General features: G+C 43.4%; 1 protein-coding gene across 6 annotated transcripts in view; it reads left to right on the top strand.

The window, feature by feature from the left end:
- FAT3 (FAT atypical cadherin 3) overlaps nucleotides 1-21376 on the top strand; it is a 641536-nt gene that overhangs the window by 83193 nt on the left and 536967 nt on the right. Inside the window, exon 1 of one of the 6 annotated variants that reach the window (XM_019496419.2) lies at nucleotides 15111-15710. The exons of the other annotated variants lie outside the window; for them this stretch is intronic. The gene's annotated coding sequence lies outside the window, so the exon portion shown is untranslated. Of the gene's footprint in view, nucleotides 1-15110; nucleotides 15711-21376 lie in introns of those variants that run through there. 6 annotated transcript variants of the gene reach the window in all.

Genomic DNA, 21376 nt, shown 5'->3' with positions numbered 1-21376 from the left:
TGGAGAAACTTGAGAGAGTCCAGAGGAGAGCCACGCGCATGATCAGAGGTCAGGGAAGCAGACCCTACGATGACAGGCTGAGAGCCCTGGGGCTCTTTAGCCTGGAAAAGCGCAGGCTCAGGGGTGATCTGATGGCTACCTACAAGTTTATCAGGGGTGACCACCAGTATCTGGGGGAACATTCGTTCACCAGAGCGCCCCAAGGGATGACGACTAGGTCGAATAGTCATAAACTACTACAAGTCCGTTTCAGGCTGGACATAAGGAAGAATTTCTTTACTGTCCGAGCCCCCAAGGTCTGGAACAGCCTGCCTCCGGAGGTGGTTCAAGTGCCTTCATTGAACACCTTCAAGAGCAAACTGGATGCTTATCTTGCTGGGATCCTATGACCCCAGCTGACTTCCTGCCCTTTGGGCAGGGGGCTGGACTCGATGATCTTTCGAGGTCCCTTCCAGCCCTAATGTCTATGAAATCTATGATAGTGCAGTGATCCTTCATTTCAGAGTGAGTTGTTTGGCTCAGCACTGGTGTGGAGAGAAGAGTGCGTCTATTGAGTCACCAGGAGCCCTTGCTACAATGCTGGGTGTGCACCCCTACATGTCTTGCCTAGGCCCACTGCTATGTAACTCATGATACCTGAATAACTGTAGGTCATGGACAATGTCCTGGGTTTAAAACAGTTTAAGTGCCTGGCTCCTTAATGTCTCTCTCCTCTGTTGAATGGTTCCTCTCTCATTGTAACAGCCTGCCAGTGGCTCTCATTTGCTTCTTCCAGGCTTCTTCTACCACCACTTCCAGTACTTCTGCAGCATTCAAAATCTGTATGCTGCCTTCTTGCAGCCAGTCTACCGGGGTGTGATAACAAGACCAATCTTATTTCAAATCATCTCCCAGCAATCGCAGAAACCAACATCAACAATCTTTGGAGGAGTCATGCATATATTTTCTGAAGGATCAAGTCTTTAAAAAGACCATTTAGCCCTCTGAATGGCTCCTGCCAGAAATGCATTGTAATTGATGTTTGCATGGACTTGTCCAAACTTCATGATGAAAACAGGAGTGGCTATAAGGAAATTAGTGCAAGTACACTCTTTCCTAATAAAAGCCTCACCTCTCTGTAAGAAGGGCATGATCCAGTCTTTTGAATTTATGCAATTTTCTATTAGACAGAGATTTTGCCATCCTTATGAACAGTTCACAGGTAATGGAAATCATGGCTGTAGAGTAGAGATTTCCTGTCATGCTTATTTGTATCTAGTTTGGAACTGACTGGACTTGAGATACTTTTCAATCAGTTCTCCTTCAAAAATGGCCTCTGAAATGAAAGGATCAATTGAGAAATGCTGTAAGCACTCTTCTTCCTTGCAGCACCTGAAGATATTCTTAGACTACAGCTACATACTAGGAGGATGCTCTCCTCCAGGGAACTTAGCCTGTTGCCAATTAGGACTTTCTAACGAGATTGTCAGGAAAGGTGTCCACATGTAATGGGAAGTCAAATGAAGTACTGTAAAATGTCTGATGCAACCTGATGTCACCTATTCATTCTGAAGATGTGAAGTGGGACTGAAGTTGTACATAATTATTCATAGTTTCATAGTAGTAGTTTCATAGTAGCTAGGGTCAGGAGGGACCTGAACAGATCATCTAGCCTGACCCCCTGCCACAGGCAGGAATGGATGCTGGGTTCACAACTCCCCAGACAGGTGATCGTCCAAACTTCTTTTGAATTTGCCCAAGGTAGGGGCGAGGACCACTTCCCTGGGAAGCTGGTTCCAGATTTTTGCCGCTCTAACTGTAAAATATTGCCTTCTGATCTCTAACCTAAACCTATTCTCCATCAGCTTATTACCATTGTTCCTTGTCACCCCAGGTGGTGCTGGGGAGAAAAGGGCTCTACCTGTTTGCTGTTTATCTCCCCTGATGAGCTTGTAGGCAGCCAGTAGGTCTCCCATCAGTCTCCTCTTGCTGAGGCTGAACAGGTTCAGGTCCCTCAGTCTCTCCTCGTAGGGCCTGTCCTGCTGCCCTCTCACCAAGCGGGTGGCCCTCCTCTGAACCCTCTCCAGGCTGGCCACATCCCTTTTGAAGTGCAGCGCCCAGTACTGGATGCAGTACTCCAACTGCGGCCTGACCAAAGTTGCATAGAGGGGGAGGATCACCTCTCTGGACTGGCTTGAGATGCACCTTTGGATGTGTGACAAGGTATGGCTGGCCTTGCTGGCTCCGGTCTGGCATTGGTGGCTTATGTTCATCTTGGAGTCAATAATGACTCCAAGATCCCATTTCGCCTCTGTGTTTTCAAGAGGGGAATTCCCCAGCCTGCATGTATGCTGTGGATTCCTTCTCCCAAGGTGCAGCACCCTGCATTTATCTACCTTGAACCCCATCCTATTCTCATCTGCCCACTTTTGTAGTCTGTCTAAATCTATTTGCAGCCTCTCTCTCCCTTCAAGTGAGTTTGGGTGCTCGCCCCACATCTTAGTGTCATCAGCAAACTTGGATAGCGTGCTTTCCACCCCCTTGCTGATGAAGATGTTAAACAGCGCGGGCCCGAGGCCTGAGCCCTGGGATACCCGACTGCTCACATCTTGCCAGGTTGAGTACGACCCGTCCACCACTACTCTCTGGGTGTGCCCCATCAGCCAATTTTTTACCCATCCAACTCTGTAAGCATCAGTGCCACAGTCGCTTAATTTATTGATGAGGATAGGGTGAGAGACAGTGTCAAAGGCCTTCTTAAAGTCTAGAAAGATTACATCCACGGCGACACCATCATCCGAGGATTTAGTTTCATAGATTTCATAGACATTAGGGCTGGAAGGGACCTCGGAAGATCGAGTCCAGCCCCCTGCCCAAAGGGCAGGAAGTCAGCTGGGGTCATAGGATCCCAGCAAGATAAGCATCCAGTTTGCTCTTGAAGGTGTTCAATGTAGGCGCTTGAACCACCTCCGGTGGCAGGCTGTTCCAGACCTTGGGGGCTCGGACAGTAAAGAAGTTCTTCCTTATGTCCAGCCTGAAACGGTCTTGTAGTAGTTTGTGACCGTTCGACCTAGTCGTCATCCCTTGGGGCGCTCTGGTGAACAAATGTTCCCCCAGATACTGGTGGTCACCCCTGATAAACTTGTAGGTAGCCATCAGATCACCCCTGAGCCTGCGCTTTTCCAGGCTAAAGAGCCCCAGGGCTCTCAGCCTGTCATCGTAGGGTCTGCTTCCCTGACCTCTGATCATGCGCATGGCTCTTCTCTGGACTCTCTCAAGCTTCTCCACATCACATCCTTTTTGAATTGTGGAGCCCAAAACTGGATGCAGTACTCCAGCTGTGGCCTCACTAAGGCCGAGTAGAAGGGGAGAATGACATCCCGGGATTTGCTTGAGAAGCATCTATGGATGCAAGCCAGGGTTTTAGTCGCTTTACTAGCTGCAGCATCGCACTTGGTCATAAAACTTGGTTACTTGGTCATAAAAGGCAATCAGGTTGGTCAGGCAGGACCTGCCTTTGATGAACCCATGCTGATTGCCCCTGAGCATGATCTCCCCTGCAGGCCCCCCATAGATGTGCTCCTTGATGATTCTCTCCAAGAGCTTCCTGACCACCGAGGTGAGGCTGACAGGCCTATAATTACTTGGGTCCTCCTTCCTCCCCTTCTTGAAAATAGGGACCATGTTAGCCAGTTTCCAATCCCCTGGCACCTGGCCAGATGTCCATGAATGCTCATACAGCTGGGCCAAGGGCTCTGCAATGACCCCTGCCAGCTCCCTCAACACCTTTGGGTGGAGGGCATCTGGACCTGCAGATTAAAAAAGGTCTAGCCCTTCTAGAAGATCCCTAACTACATCTTCACTGACCGAAGGTCTGACAGCGCTATCCCCGAGATTGTCCTTATCTCTGGTAGGTGGGATGTCCCGGTCCCTGTTCAAGAAAACAGAGGCAAAGAAACTGTTAAAAATATCAGCTTTCTTGTCTGGCGTAGCCACAAGATTACTGTTTGCATCTTGCAGAGGCCCTACATTGCCTGGTGCCCTCTTCTTGCTCCCAATGTACTTGAAAAAGGACTTTTTGTTGTCCTTAATCCTGGACGCTAGCCTGAGCTCCATCTCTGCCTTGGCCTTCCTAATAGCCCTCCTACACTCCTGGGCCGAGGAGGAGTACTCCTCCTTGGTGATAGCTCCTCCCTTCCACTGGTTGTACGCCTCCTTTTTAGTCCTCAGGTATTGCTGAATGCCCTTGCTGAGCCAAGGAGGTTTCTGAGCGCTCTTACCCCCTTGCTTCTCTCAGGGACTGTTATCCTTTGGGCCTGGAGGATCACCCCCTTAAGGTACAACCATCCCTTGTGGACTCCCATCTCCTCTACCTTCTGGGCCCTCAGTGCCTCCCCCACTAGTCTCCTAAGCTCATTGAAGTTGGCCCTTCTGAAGTCAAGGGGTTTAGCCTTGGTGTAAGCTCTTGACACCATGCGTTGAATAACGAAATCCAGCAGGTGATGATCACTCTTGCCCAGGTGGTCGAGGACCTGAAGTCCCCTCACCAGGTCATCCCCTGTGGCCAGGACCAAGTCCAGCAAGGCGTTACCCCTAGTGGGGCTGTGCACTTCCTGGATAAGGTGACGGTCCTGTAATACAGCCAGGAACCTACGCGAGCGGTCAGACCTAGCTGTCTTCTCCTCCCAGCAAATGTCTGGGTAGTTTAGGTCACCCATGACTATAACATCCCCTGACCTAACCGCCTCCATAAGCTGACTAGAGAAGTCCTGGTCCAGCTCTTCCCCCTGGTTGGGTGGTCTGTAGTAGACACTCGCCATAAAGTCCCCTTTGCCATGCCCCACTTGTAGTTTGACCCATAGTGTCTCTGCCCGACCCTCCTCTAACCCAAAGCTAATCCTTGATGATATGAGGTGCTCTTTGACATATGGCGCAACCCTCCACCTTTCCTATCTGTCCTGTCTCTTCTATATAGGGTGTATCCCCGAATGCCTGCCACCCACTCGTAGGTAGGGTCCCACCAGGTTTCTGTAAGCCCTGCTAAGTCTGGATTCTTACTCGCAATCAGGAGGCACAGTTCCTCCTGCCTACTCCCCATACTATGAGCATTAGTGTAGAGGCACTTGAGGCCTCCTAAGGGTGCACGTGCTTCCCTCCCATTCCCAGGACAGAGAGAGACAGAAACCAATGCCTACTCACCTGTCTCTATTGAGACAGAGACTAATGCCTACTCACCTGTCATGTTGCCAACACACCCAATATTATTATTTTCTCTTAAACAGGAAGTCCTGCTCTGTCATTGACAAATCTGCCTTCAACTTCTGCGAGGTCTTTGAGCAAACAAAGAAAACTGTAGCTTGGATGAACTCCACAGACATGTAGTAAGCAGGAGGAGGAAAAAGTTGGTTATTTGCATTCTTTTGTCAAATCTGTCCACTTTATCATTTTAGAAGAATGACCCCAAACGAAGCGATTATTTTCAGTCTTTAAGAAAACTGTATGTGAGCAGCTGCTGCAGGAAGTTCCTATGTTTAATTTTTTTTTACTAGCGAATGCTAGAGGTATATATCAAGTGGAATGACATGCAGAGTACATGTATGTCATAGATCAGTGCGCCTATAGGAGGTTTCTTGACAAAACAGTGGATGAAATACAGTATGCCTTTAACAGTCCATATCAGCAGTGGTTGCACTTTCAGTTTCCAGTGTTCGCTACCACCATATCAGCCAGCTATCAATTAAGTACGTAGAATTTTCATTCTTTTATTCCTGCTTGACTTCCTTGTCACCACGTCTCCCCATATAGTATAGGTTCTCCAAGCATCTTATGACTTAAATGGACAGTCAAAGAGAGGGTGCCCATTTTACAGAAGAGGAGCTGAGGCACAAAGAAACTTTGAGCGTATCTGCAAGGCGGAGAGGCTGGAGCTACTGACATAGAATAGCCCTCCTTTGATAGCTGTTCTGCACAATCTCTCTCCTTGGGCACTAATTCTGTACTAAAAGTGTCTATTCTGCTTTGGAAGTGGATATAACTGAACTGATAAAAGGCCCCTTAAAAGGGTTCTGAACACTGCCACCAGAAGCGTAAAAGCAGTTTGTGTAGACGTTCCTGAGCTAGCTTTCATCTTGAGTACCAGGAGCAGTGAAGACACTGTAGCACAGGCTCCAGTGTGGGCTGGCCATGTTAGGGAACACACTGAGTCTATGATGGGTTGGTATAACAGCTACTACGATTAAAGCTGATGGGGTAGGCCTCCAGTAGCATTTCTGATGGTTAGTTTGGAATATAAGAGCATCCACATACCCTATGTCAGACCCTATTTTAGCTAGCTAGACCCTCCCTTTCCTATGCAGGCCAAAACCAAGTCCCAGATCCACAAAGGGCTTGTCATGGTGATGCTGAGCTGTGTCCTGGCTCGGTGTCTTCAGTATTGTCATGCCACGTGGCCTGTCCCCAAAGCTGACAACCCAAAGTTTTCCGTCTTCCTGCAGTAAAGCCAAGGCTCTGGAAGCTTCAGTATACCACTGATCTCTTATGGCTTCTGAGTTCCTACCTTTCTGTGACAAGATTAATATCTGCCTCCCACACCAGTAAGCCAGTCATGCAACTACAGGATGATGGTGATATAGGTCACCCAGGCACTGTGGTCCTTGCCTGCATGAGCTGAACCTGCCACCATGCTGGAGCAGATGACCATGTGACATCCTTTAAAGGCAGCCACTGTGCACTGTTATAATACCATGTTCATGTAATGAATAGGTTGACCCTGTGTCATAAAAGTTATGATTTTTTAATTTTTTTTTGATGCAGAAAAGGTTTGTTTAAATATCGAAATGCTCCAGTAACAGTCTGTTAGAAAACTCACCCAGGAAGTGAGGGATATGAATTCTAAGCTCTTCTTCATCTAGAGGGAGGGTCAAACCACCTCCGAGGAGGGTGCCTGAACTGCCAGGCTCTCTGCATGGCTTTCTGCCAAGATATCCTGCAGGCTGGGGTGGTCACCCTAAACCCATCGCATTGATGCTGGTCGCTGGTAGAACCAAGAGTGAAAGAACTTGAGTTTGAGTGATCATTCAAGCAAGTGGGAACTTGTCTCTGTAGCCAAGTGATGAGGGGACTTCCCTCATCACTTGCGTTTGAAATAGGAAATTGGCCTTTTATCTTTGATAGTTGCCACATAATAGTGCAAAACATTAGGATCCTCCTAGGAGGTTTGGACTGCCTGTATATGTTGCATTCAAGTGCAGGAGGCCTTCTAGTAGTATGTGAGCTGCATGTGGCTTGCAAAACAAATTGATGGGGTTCACTGGGCACCTGTGGAAAAAAAAAACAGGCTGAAACGTGTATTGCCTCAGAGCTGTAATGGCCTGTGCTTGCTATGTCCCTAATGTCCTTTGCAGGGACATCGCCTGTTTGTCTGGTTCTGCTTCTATCTTAGTCTAAAATTTAAACTTGGCTCACATCACAAAAGGTCAGACATCCCCTGCATTAAAAGTGAATGGATAAACAGTATTGTGACAGGGGCCTGCATAGTGACAGTACCCTAAGTGCCTGAGTAGCTTTACAGGTAAAAACTTAGACAGCTCTGGATACACTCGAACAGTGGGGTGTGGTAGCTGACTTCTTCACTTAACAGCAGAGGCACTTTAGATGCCTAACTGTGTTTTTTGGATCCTGCCCTAAGTGACTGGCCAAAGATCAGAAAAAGAAGCCTGTGTCCAGAGCCAGTTTTTGAACTCTAGATTTCCGAAATCCTCGTCCACGGTTTTAACCACAGGACTTATTCTTCTGCAAACGTTTCTGTTTGGCAGGAACCTGGGTTACTCAGTTGTGTATCGTTACAGACTACAGACTCTTGACAGCGAACTCCTAAATGCAGCCATAAAGACATGATTGGAAGTTGGGGATGAAAATTCCCACCACTCTGGGCCTCCGTGATTAATGACAGTGAGAGAGTAATAGCCCAACCTGCAGTGTGGTGGGTGCTGGTTTCTGAAACTCAATTTCCAAATAGGAAATTGGCCTTTTATCTTTGATACTTGCTACATAATAGTGCAGAGCATTAGTCAGAGGAACCTCCTTGGTGGTTTACAGTGCAGCTGTAAATCGCAATTATCTAGCTAACCTGCTCTGATGTTAAGTGTTGTAAAAGGTTGTTTATATATTGTTATTTTTATTATTATTATTTCTGCCATTATGTGTTCATTCTGTTTATTTCTCACTCGAAATTTAATTAGAAGAATAAAAGTCCAAATGCAGTGATCCCTACTAGCAAGAATTATCATCTCTTTGGAAAGGGTTCCTAAGCAAATACTCTGTAACCTGATACAATCCCTTTCGTTTGGTAAATATTTAAAATGTTCACAGACATTTTTCTCATTCTTGCCCAAAGACTAAATCAGCATGTATGTTTCATTGTTTCTATTCTGAAATATCAATGCTTTAAAGTCAGGATTTATTTTGTTTAAGATTTCTTTCCCCCCTCTATTGTTTATAAACTCACTTCATTATGTTAAATAGGTTTTAAAGAATAAAAAAAAGAAAGAAATTGGCTAATTGATATCCCTTTTAATAATCAAAACAGTCTTTTCTCAAAACAGTCTAAACAACTTAAATAGTGCCTAAGGCATCTAGTCTCTTAGAACTAGAGCATTTAAGTTGGAAGGTTTAGATAATGAGCGGAATTGGTGATGCTTGTAATAAAGTGGATTAGCTGGTACATGGTGTAAAACAATTTGTATCTTTACATTTCTAATCTGCCATATTTGTAATTTAGGTCATAGGTGCTTTAAGAGCATTTGCACAGATTGCAGCTCTGACATTTCAAATGCTGACACATTTTAATAGAACTTTGGAGGCCGGAGCATCTTCCTGGGGTTCGCAGTCCCGTTCCAGCACGTTGTACAGTACTGCTCTGTTAACACTGGTAAATGTGCCCTCAAGCAGTAAAAAATACTAGTTGTCCTTTCAGCTCTGTTTCTTTGATAAATCTTTTTGGCTTGGACTTCTATTATGCACTCTTTACTGTTTGGGGCCTTTTAAGTTATTAAAGCAAATAGTGAGGAAAGGGTAGGATTCTAGTGGTATGGCCTCCTCTTTTTCTTTAGTCTGCCAAATTGTATTAAATTGCATTTTATTTTGGCATCACGTATGTTGCACTTGGGAGGGGGTCACTACTCCTTCATCCCTAGTCTGGCCCCACCCCAGAACCCTGAAGAACATCTGAACCCCACTAACAGGGAGCCAGACGTGTACAGACCAGTGGGATAACCAAGCCCTGTTGTAGGGAGCTGGAGGCAGAGCCCAGAAGAGTCTGTGGGTAGGGAAGGGTTGAGGCGGTCAGGGCGGACCAGGCAAGAGCAAGACCCTCCTTACTCACCCAAAAAGATGGTTGGTGCTTGGTTCCTTCTAATGGGAGGTGTTGGCTCAGGGGCTACTTCCCTGGCTCTAGTAGCTGCTGCCACTTTTCCCTGTGCTGGCAAACAGCAGTGCCTTGAGTAACATTTTCCAGTGTGCCTTCATACCTGTGAGAGTTGCTTCTGCAGAATTCCTCGCTGGCTTGGAAATACAGCACCAAACGGGGGCCTCCGATTCTAATTTCTCCTTCACAGTGTTGCTTTTTGACCATTTGTGGTTCCAGGTTAAAAAAAAAAAAAAAAAAAAGCACTGTTGATTAGCATCCAGGATATTTTGAATCTCCGTACATGAGTGTGTATGTGCACACACTTGTAGGCTGTGTGTTTGTGACACGTGCCATCAATAAAAAAAGGAAGGCATGTGTCTTTCCACTGCATAGGTGGATAAGTAAAGAAGCCAGCCCAGATCTAGGCATGCCTTGCGGCATAGACATGAGGATGTCCATCAAGAATCTGGAGAACAGGGGAGTGTGTATTACTGTGAGCAGGGGCTGGTCAAACACATGCTCCAGGCAAATGTGAGAACAAGTAGAGCTTCTTTGGTGCTGTTCCTGAACACTGACAACATAATTTGCTTTTCTTTCTTAGGCCCCATTTACCTTCTATAGCTGAGGACAAGGAGATAGGCACTTACTAAACTACCATCTCCTGCTGTTCACCACATTAAAATACCACACTCACCACTAGCGTGTTGTATGAAAGAGACTGAAATGGCTCTGAAGTGTTTAGGGGACGAAGATCTTCACTTTCCAGATATGAAAGTCAGCATATGAGGAGAGGAGTTTTTTGTTTTGGGGATAAGACGTGTGAGATGATGGGGCAGTCCTGCTCTGCCTCTGAGTGTTTTTTGTGTGTCCTTTGGGAAGTTGCTGGACTTTTCTATATCTCAGTTGTCCACCTGTAAAACAGGAATAATAACATTTCCTGCATTGAGAAGACCGATGCATTACTTGTGATGTATGTGGTTCCTTTCAAAGCAGTGAATACCTAACTTTCCCAGTTAACAGGTGCCCATTAGACCCTGTCTGATTCACATAAATAACGTGTGTTTCTCTTTTTAAATATATTTTTCAGTGTGTGCAGATGACTTGATTGGCTTGCTGGCCTCTGTTTCTTGCTGCCGTTCACCAGCTAAGGCTTAGAGTAGTCTGTAGTTCAGTGGTTCTCAACCAGAATGTATGAGATCCTTTTAAGGGTGCCCTGGGATGCAGCACAGTGTTGTACTGTTAGGTGGGAAAACACCAACACACGATTCACAAGAGAGACCTAGATTTCAAATAGGAATCCATAGTGTCAAAAGCCGGTTATGGTCTTTCTGAGATCTTTGTGATGGAATTGCTCTATAATTTTTCCATAATCAAGACATGAGTGAAAGGTAAAAGCTAGCATTTTCTGAAGGGTGCCTTGAGTATAAAAAGATTGAGAGCCACTGGTGTAGTTAAAGTACAACAGCTTCCTTTTCTTTCTCAGTGTTTCTCCAGTGCCTCTTGGGTTTTTTAACAAGACTCCAAAGGAGCCCCTCATCTGTCCTCTTTGACTTGAAATTGGCTTCTGGATAGGCATTATGCTATCCCAAGTATAAGACATTGCACTTGTCCTGGTTGAATATCATCAAGGACAAATGCAAAGTTCTGCACTTGGGATAGAATAATCGCTTGCACAAAGAGGCCAGTTGTATGCAAGAAAGCCAGTCGGTTAAAATGTAAATTGAGGTGGTAAATTGAAGCAGCCTCTGGCTGCTTTACCACTCCATCCAGGAAGAGCACAGACCATCTGCAGACATGTCCTCAGCCTGACAAATGGTGCTTGTGCTCAAAAGCTTGCTAAAAAGTATTTTTCCAACGATTTTGAGTTGGTTTAATAAAAGATATTGGTTTTACTGAAAGAACCTTGTTTGCCTACGTCCTTAGGCCAACACGGCTACAACCTACACCCCTATCACAAGCTTGTGTGTCTTTCTGTAGCTGATGTCGTTAATGCTGGTGTTCATTCATTCTGGTATTGCCCAGTCTGACCATTGTAGACAGCAGAGGGGCACTGTAAGCAAGTGATGACATATATGATATTTGTCGAGTTAAAAATCAGTTAACCGAAGAAGTTATAATCTGTCGTATTTGGACCAGTGATAATGTGATCTGTATTGATGTTGGGACACAGAAGACATTTGGGTCCATTGCAAGGCTTGGGTGAGACTGTGAGTTAGGTGACTTGTTGCTTGAGAGATGCAGTATGAGGTCGGGAGGCTGCCTGTAAGCCAGAACAGGTGTGTCCCCCATGACTATTTTGAGAGGTCATCCTTTACCTGATATGGTAACTAACTGTCCCTTTGCATCCAAGTCAGTAATGAACCAATGCCCCAGCTTGGCAGAGAGACTCCCAAGGTAATGCCTTTTAAATAAGATACAGAGGCCCGCTTGAAGTTCCATCTTGAATTGCCACAACCTATGTACACCAAACTTTGATTCTCCCTCCGTAGGGCAGTGTGGGGGGAGAATCATACTATTGCAATGAAACTTAAGGGTCAGCTAGTCCAACTCCCTGCACAACTTCAGGATTTATTATTCCCAGACAAATAGGAACATAGGAAATAGGGCTGGAAGGGATCTCATGAGCTCATCTAGACTTCCTGCTTAAGGTAGGATCATCCCTGACTACAACCATTCTACATATGGCCCCTCAGTATGCCAACATATTTATGGCAGACCTTGAAATCCATTTTCTTTGCAGCTGTCCTCTCATCCCCATGATCAACCGAAGGTAAACTGATGACATCTTCATTGTATAGATACATGGGAATGAATCACTAGAGGAATTTCACCAGGACTTTAATAGTTTCCACCTTTCAGTCAGACTAATTCTGGAATACTCCATCCAGAAAATTCATCTCTTAGACACTACTGTGAAGGTTTATAATGGCCACATTGCCACCACACAGCATCAAAGACCAATTGTCACAGCTATATTTACACCACCAGCTTTTATCCTAAGCACACCACTAGATCCACCATCTACAGCCAATCTCTATGTTATAACTGTATCTGGTCTGATCCCACCAACTGGGAGCAGGGATTTTTACAATTACAATAAAACCCCCAAACTCTAGCCAGTCAAATCAACAAAGCCAGACTCAAAACCTTCTCTGACATGCTGCAATACCAACACAGGGACAAGGATAACAACGTTCCTCTCACTGTTACCTACAGCCCCAAACTTGAACACCTAAGACATATAATGAATTACCTCCAGCCTGGAATTTCAAGGTGGAATTTCAAGTTGGTCTTTGTATCTCATTTACCAGCCATTACCTTTGGAGTTCCTCTACCAAGCTAGGGCATTGGTTCAGTACTGACATACATGCAAGGGGACAGTTAGTTGCTATAGCACTATTTTCTGCCATTTCCAGGTGTTGGGAAACTTCCTCAACCTCCTTCCCTAGTGGTTTTCAAGAAGAGAGTGGATAAGCAGATGTCTGAGATAGAACATGAAAGCACATTTTGTATTTATTCTGGATAATACTTGTGGTCCCTTCTAACCCTATAATTCTGTAATTCAAGTACTGACCGAGTCCTATTCTGTATAGGGATTCTTTACTCAGGGAGTGCCCAGAAAAGGGAGTGGCATATCAACTTCAAGGTGCAAAGGCAATTAATGTAAGTTAGAGTGTGATAAACTCCAGTGTGGGTGCTCTCATTCAAGTATGAGGTGGACTTAGGTCGCTGTAGCTCTGTGGTTCTCTGCTTTTTTAGAATCAAGATGCTCCTCAGAAAATGCCAACTCTTAGCTTTCATTTGTTTTTTGCCTACAGAAAAATAGTGAAGTACTTCTTCTGTTGCAGGGGACTCTCAGAAAGACCAAAGAAGGTCAAAAAGTTTTTGACACTATGGATTTCTATTTGAATCCTATTTGGGTTTCTCTTGTGAACCCTGTGTAGGTGTTGGCACACTGAGCAGGGCTAATAGTGTGCAACATCTCATGGCACCCCAGTATGAGGATCACTGCTGTAGCTTCATAAATGTTGACTTCACATGTCATTGATTCATCTTAACTTTCCTGGGTCTCCTCATGTAGATGATCCTTTAGCTGCAGACCCTTCTGAATCTGGAAAATGCCATATAAAGACAAAGAAGGTACCTCATGTAAAGACACCTTGTAAATAACATACAAAATGTGAGCAAAACCGACAAATGGTGTGGAATTTGGAGTCACTATCAATAGCTATCACATCACAACATTTAATCTGTTGGGCTCCCTCGCATGTTACCAGCTAGTATCATGACCTTAAAATTATGTACTTGTAGGTTTTTTATATTCATGAATTTAACTCTTCAGTGCCTTCAGTAGCACTGCTTCCTGAGCATTTTTAATTGACTTTATTCTTATGGAAATACAATCTGCCATTAATTTAACAGGGTGGATTTGAGTCAGCGGTCAACCCAGCTGTTCAATCAATGAACTTGCACAGTGCTTCTTATTGTTTTTGGTTGTAGATTAAGGAGTCCCTGGAAACAAAAAGAAAAAAAATAGATCCTGATAGTGAAACTTGCTGCTTGTGTGTGGAAGTTCACTTCTGCGTTCTGTTAGCCTGCATTTGATCTAGTCCATATGAAATAAAATGTCTGCCTCTGCTTAACTAGCATTTTTTTAACATTTATTTTCATTATGCTTCACAAAAATAGGTGAGGTGGGGAAAGTTCTTAACTTGGGAATCCCAAACGAACAGATCAGATTTTAACTCAACACTAAATTAATTGGTTGCAGGCAAACTGTATCAGTCGGTTGTGGAATATGCTGTATTAATTTGCAATGGCAAGAGTTGATGTTACTAATTGCTTTTTTTCCACTGTGGGATTGTTTTTACCTGCAGTCTTTGATTGATAGATGGGTGGAAGAAGGACCAAAGAATGTTACTTCCTCCCAACCTCCTCCCACTCCAAACTGAAACAGTTTGCTGTTTGAAAAGTGCATCCTGGCACATGTTACTGGAGTGAACCAGTAAGCACAGTAAGATGTGTTCCCTTAAAGCAGCAAACCTGTTAATGTATTTCTGTGAAGTCATACTGTAGAGAACCTGTTTTAAAAAAGGCAAGCCCCTGAAATGATCCTCAAGCCCTTCTAACAAATTCCCTATATCAGAAAGGTGTATTAGACGACAATAAACTGACCTGGTGAACACGGCCCTTTACGAGACTTGGTTGCTGTCCATTGGTTTGAAAATCTTGTGTATGCAAATACTGTGGAGCCCAGTGAAACGAGCAACTAACGGTATGCTTTTATCAAGTTTCTGACAAATATAGCTTGTGTTGCTGGCACTGGTGCTAGGTTTTTTTTTTTCCCCGCTGGCTCATCATTTTGAGATGGGAGGGGTTGGAAAAACCCCCAGCCTCTTGCAGCCACAAATTGCACAGCTTCTTTATTTTTCAATGGTGCTAAAACACAGCTTATTTTATATCGATCATACCAAGAAGCTAGCAAAGTACAGTGTTAATTGGGTCCACTGGAATTCTTACCCCCTGGGACCAAGAGCTTCCTAGGCAGAGGAGGAGGAGGAGGGGTGGGGGGAACCCACTGTGAGCTGCATAAAATGTAAGTGCACTAGACATCAAGGCTTTTGCCTGCATCGCTGGAAAGCAGGCAAGGCGATTTTTGCAGAATTTAGCAACTCCATTGTTTCATTCTGGTGGGTTTTTTTTTTTAATATGTTTTTTTTTTCCTTTTACAGAAAGAAAAATAGATATATTTATTATTTTTTCCTCCTTCTTCTAAAGCTGCAAAGCTCTGCTTTGAAAACTGCTGCCCCAGAGTGCAGTTGCCTAGCTGTCCTGTCAGCATTGTTCTAATGCTCATTCCATATGTATGTCACATAGAAGCTCTACCCTCCTCCTCCTTCTCTCCCCTTCCCCCAATCCATGCATTCGCTTTTTTTTTTTTCACCCTAAAGGCGATTTTTTTTTTTCCCGGGGAGCTTGCAAGCAGGGAAATTCAAACTGCATGATCTTCGGCTGTAGGTTAGTTATATGGCTGAGACCAGTTTCTCTTAGTGAAAGTGTTTGTGCTATTTCGCCTCGCTCCCTCTTTTTATTATATAAACACAAAGGTTTTAAGAAACTAAGATCTGTAGTTCTTTTTTGTCTTTCCTCGTTACCGTGGCAGCATGTATCTTGGTTGCTGAAGAATGAAGCAGGCAGGCTGGAGTTTTTTTTAATGTTTAATGCTTCTGGGGCCACTAGAGAGGATTCCACAGAGAAATGTGTACAGCAGTGGTGCCCACTGAGTTTGTTACGCTTGTTCTCTGTCACTTCTTCTGACTCAAAGGTAAAGTCTTCTGTAATATTTTGGTTAAAAGTCTTCGTACGTTGTTTGTGCAATCTTGTTTGACATTTACAACTAATTGGTTCAGGAGGGAGGGATGGCTGGGAGGGGTTTATGACTTAAAGTATTATAGATCATCCAAGTGAAGTGCTTTACATCTGGAGTAGAATTCTTATTTTTGGAAATTGTTCTTTTTTATTGCAAGTGGCTTCCCACACTTGATTCAGTGTTGACTGAGATGTAAAGGCGAGGCATTAATACTGCTGCTTATCCTTTTTCTGGTCTTTATTCTCAATCTAAAATAGATGAACTGTCTATGTAGTAGGTGTGTGTGTGTCCAAGATGTGTGTGTGTGTGCTTGTGCGCGCACAATACTTTTCTGCATGTACATTTTCTCCTTTGTACTGTAATTGAATGTCCCCAAACATGCTTTGCAAGGTAAGAATGCCTTAGTTCAGCACATTGCAGTTTATGCTCATTTAAAATTATTACTTGGATTACAATGCATACTGTGGACTTTTATTAGTTTCCACAGAGACCAGTTCAACTAGAGAGATACATTTGTATTGTTTCTGATTTATATGGTGCATACATAGGTGCTTAGAGAACTTCTGAAGGGTTTGTTTCTTCCTCCTTAAGTGTTGTGAATGATAATGGGAAAACTTTTAATTGTCATGTCTAGCAGAAATTTCAGTTACAGATGACAACAAGGTCACACAGAAAAATCTCCAAGGTGCCTAAACTTATCCTTATAGTCATAGGTCAGATTATGAATAAGAAGAATTATATATAGTATACTGAATCATACTAAAATGTCATTGGAGTAGGAGGGGGTAGAAATAAACCCTTTAATAAACTCAGAAGCAAATTCTGTCAGGATTGTATCATTATGTTCTTTACACAGAAGAAGCCTGTTAAATGCATAACCTTGGTGTGGAAAGAATTTCTTTGCCCATGTTCATTCTTTTGGAAAGCTTTTAATTCAGCAGGGGTTTACTTGTATTATGAAACAGGTTATAGTTCTGCAGAATGAATACCTACATGCTGCCCATCAAGTCCATTAACTCCTATTTATTAATCTATTTATTTTGGTGCTTTGGTCATATTTCTAGGGATTGCACTGCTTCCTTGGCTGTCTTATAGGTATTGGTTCTCTGTACAGAAAACACATCCTTCTAAGTGCATTCATCTTTCTTGCTTTAAAATGATCAGTAGCAGGTTCATCTGAGCAACCTCCTGTTCTAATTCTACTGTACCCTTAGTCTTGTCTAGGTATATTTTAAACAACTGGAGATTCTTCCAATACCCAGTGATTTCTTTTTGTTGTTGTTGTTTCTCAGTACTCTAAAATCCAAAATGTTTGTGAGGGAACAGAGAGAAGAGGGAGGAAGAGGGACGTCCTATTTGAAGGCATGGATTTCTTTCTTTTCTGTAGTTGTTTGCACTGTCGCTGCAAGATGGGTTGGATATTTCCTCACACATGCTCTGAGACTATATTTTCCCCATAATCATTGCTTTGTATCAGTACTAAGAAAACAGCCATTTAGATAACAGGTTTCAACCGATGTCCCTTTTTATAGGGTAGAAATGAAGGAGCAGTAATAAGTTTAAAAAAATTGGCATCTGCTAATTATGCTGCTTACAGATTGTGAGCTCTCTGCATGCCTTTCCTTGCCTTAATGTTGTTAGCATATTTTATCACTGGCAAGCAAAGGAAGGCAACTTGAACATTCGCACATAAAAGACGATGACTTGTGAAGAAACATGAAGTTTTTTATGTTTGTGTTCTGTCTCTGAGATTGGAGAGCATCATATGGCTGTATGTGCGCGTGCCTCTGGGGAGATTGATTAAAGATCATTGAGACATTGAATTGTCTAACGATCACTGGGGGTTATTTTGACCCTGGCTGACAGGCACATAATATTCAGGCATAAAACTTAGTATCTTGAAACTGGGTAAAAACTTGAGTTCATCTAAGTCACTAAATATATCTTGTGCTTCCTGAAGGAAAAGTCTTTATTTTTAATCGACTGCATATATTTACATTAGATAATTCTTTTGATTGCCTAATGCTGAAGATGCAAATATGTAGCTCTCAGTGAAGACAAGGAGTTTTCTATCTACCTCATAGGACAAGATTGGCCCTTGGCTTTTTTCACTATAAGACACCACAGTATGATTGTCTGTTGATCTAACAGTGCATGCTTTTATCGATTGAGCTAGAGGTCCGAGTCTAGGAGGCAGCAGCCAGGGATGCATAAGCATCTTAGAAAGTTTAACCACTAGAGGGCAGAAAAGAGCCATACTTGGTTAGTATGAAGGATAACAAGGAGGAGTATGTCTACACTGCAGACTGGAGTGCCCTGCGGAGATACCTGAGGTCTCTTTAATCTAGTAGTCCAGTTATGGCAGTATGGAGCTAAAGCAGGGTCTGTTTTACACTGATTCTTGCTCTGTGCTGCCTGAACTAGGCTCCTGCCAGCACTTGAGTAGTCTGAGTATCTTTTCTGTACCGGAATGTGCAATGTAGACATACTGGGCATGAACTGCTGATTAGTTGTCTGTAAACTGCTGCCTTGCTCTGCACAGATTGTATGTCATTAACACTACTCTTGTACTTTGAGGTTATCAGGTTGAAGGGTTGTACCTCTCTTTTGCAAACATACACCATATATTATGAACGGTTTGTGAAAAATAGATGAGTAGTTCCTGTTGTATCTGCAAAGCCACTTCATGCTATCTACTAAAGGACCCCTCCACATACACACACACACACACACACACACGCACGCACACCCTCCCTCTACTGTCACCCCATGAGACTGTTTTGGTTCTGTGGTTCAACCGATCTGCAGCAATTGGTGGTAGGGTAACTAAGTTATGGGCATTGGCCTGATGACTGAACTGATGGGTAAAGGGGCTAGGGAGGGTTGTTGATTCGAATCAGGTTCTGGATGGTAATAAGCCAAGGTTCTTAACTGATACTGATGATTTGATATTTCTTGGATGCAAGTTCATGTTGGATGCAAGTTTATGGTCTAGTTTTTAGTAGACATATATGTACATGTTGCAAAGCAGCCACTAGATTAGGCATGAGGTAGTGGTGGTAGTCTGAACAGAAAGAAGAAGGACTGGCTAGAGACGGAAGACCTTCCCACCCATGCTTCATCTAACCAGGTTTGAGTCTCAATGGAAGAGCAGTTTGTGAACCATGTGCACAGAATTTTTACATGCTTCAGTTTTGTCTCTATTGTTGCTTAAATATGGGCCTAATTTTCTTGAAGAAAATGTTACAGTTTTGGCCTCAAAATGGGGCTTTGTGGAAATGTGCAGGGAAAACAGATTTTTTGTAATGCTATGTTAATGCTATCCCATTTTATATGCTTTTAGTCTCCTGCCAAAAATTATCCACATCTAGACTGTGAATTTACCACCGTTTATGAGTGCTGAGGGTCTGAACTTCATCCTTGGCCTTTATGAAGAGCCCTATTGAGTCAATGGGACTGCCTGCGAGAGCAGGCGGTATAGGATCAAGCCTTAATTCACAAAGGGGATTCTTTGAAAGCCTAAAAGGAGCTTTACTCTTAACTTCAATGAAGTTTGGAACAGGCCTAATAAAGCACGTAAGCATGTGCCTGTGCATGCACACACACAAATATGGGGGCCATGTGTTGAAGGCAGTTTTTTAAACTTAGGTTAAAATATCATTCACTATGAGTCCAGTGCCCGTTGAAATCAATGAAAAATAGCCATGAATATCAGTGAGGCTTGGATCAGGCACCATAAACAGAAGAGGATTTTTACTGTTACTTCCCCCCCCCCCCTTTCTTTCTCTGACCCACAAAAGAAATAAAATTATCTGATGTTCTGTATGGGAACATTGGTCTAAATGGACACAGTGAAGTGACCTAAAGACAGGCTTATTGTATACATAAAAAATGCAGGGTTTGGTTGTTTGAACTACATTAGCATTAGAATGAAAGCCTGCATGGTGAGTTAGTTAAGGTGACCATGCAGAACTTGGGGGGTGTCTGTTCCTTGGAAATCCAAAGAGCTGGGAATTCTTCTCTGAGCTATAAATAAATAAATCTGTCTCCTGAGCAATTAATGCATACAGAAGACTGGGCAACATTTAAGCTTTTGGGGATATTTTAAAAATTCCATTTGGTGCCTTTGTTGGTGTATTTCAGGTTGGTTTGTTCGTTTCTTTGTTTATTATTTGGTTATTTTAGCTAAAAGATCTTGATAAGTAAATTTTCATCATGGCACCACATTGAAGTTGAATCCTACACTAAATCTAGAAATGCCTTGCACTGAAACTCTCTCTCTGAAACGTATTGGCTTTCAGAAATATCTATGAATCTCAGGCAACTTAACATGGAGACTGCCCTGCGGCATGGGAAGTCCTGTCATTCTGGCATCCTGCTAGTGTTAGTTGTCTCTCAGACACCAAGCTGATTTGCTTGGAATTCAGTAACAATGATCCATATAGGGTGTGTGCACATGCAGCGAGTTATCACTGGTGTCACTTTCAGAGCTTACATGCACTGATGTATTTTGAACCCTGGGCAGAGCAGTCAGCTTTCCTCACCTAGCTGCCCACAGTAGCTATTACTACAAAGCTTCACCAGTTGGTAGTGGTGGGCTGTTAATACTCTATTTGCTTTGAGCAAATGGGTACCAGAGGAGGAAATCAACTAGCGTTGCAGAGGCAAAAACCATGCATGGACGGAAAATTATTCCTGACTTTCCAAGGAGTTATGTGTCCCTCAAGTAGCGTGACTTAAATGGGTGTATAGCTATATGTTGTATGTCTGCTCCCTGTTTATGCCAATGGAAAAGGCAGGCTAAACTGATATAAACATGCCTTGTGTTTGTATCCACAGAGCTTTTCATCCAGGGATCTCACAGTGCTTTGGAGGCATAAATTAAAGCTCATGACAGGCCTCTGAGGCAGATACTCATTAACAACAAATGAGTAAGATCATAACTACATATGGTTATGATCATATGATCATATTGATACAATGTTAGAAGGTGTCTCTGACTCATGTGGTTCAGTTCCTTGCACAGATGCAGAATTTCTGAGCAAATCCAGACAGAGGTCTGTCCAGAGTAGTTTGTAACAAATGTTGGCTGGCTAAAGTGTAAAGATTCAGTGGTGCTGTGGTTGGGTCTTCTCTTACTGTAATCAGGAATCCCCTGTGTAGGGGTCAGAAACCTTTCACTAACAGTGGGATTGAATTAATACAGCTTGGTCCTAATGGGTTAGATGGCTGGAGTGCTAGATATTCCACCAGTAGCTGCTTGTGGTGGTGCATTCTTCTGCAAAACTTACAAACGTTGGGATATATACACTTCCATATTTTGGTGTGCTTGGCAGCTGGATAAAATCTCTTCAGAGGTTGGATCCAGTCTGTGGTCCATATGTTGCTGACCTTTAGCCTGTGGTCATTAGTGTGTTGGAAAAATCCCCTTAGGCTGGTACTCCAAATGGGTTTGTTAATGACTGATAGTTAGAGACTTACTATGCAGATTACTGGAGAAGGAGAGGCCTTCTGTGGGTTCCTTCCAGGCCAACAAAGGAAGACATGGTCTTTGACTAGAGTGCTATTTTTTCGTAATAATTTACTAACGGAAGACAGAGTGCAATGTCATAAGATGCTTC

The sequence above is a fragment of the Alligator mississippiensis genome, chromosome 1, assembly GCF_030867095.1.
Source record: "Alligator mississippiensis isolate rAllMis1 chromosome 1, rAllMis1, whole genome shotgun sequence".
Taxonomy (NCBI): Eukaryota; Metazoa; Chordata; order Crocodylia; family Alligatoridae; genus Alligator; species Alligator mississippiensis.
This window is presented reverse-complemented; position numbering and strand designations above follow the sequence as displayed.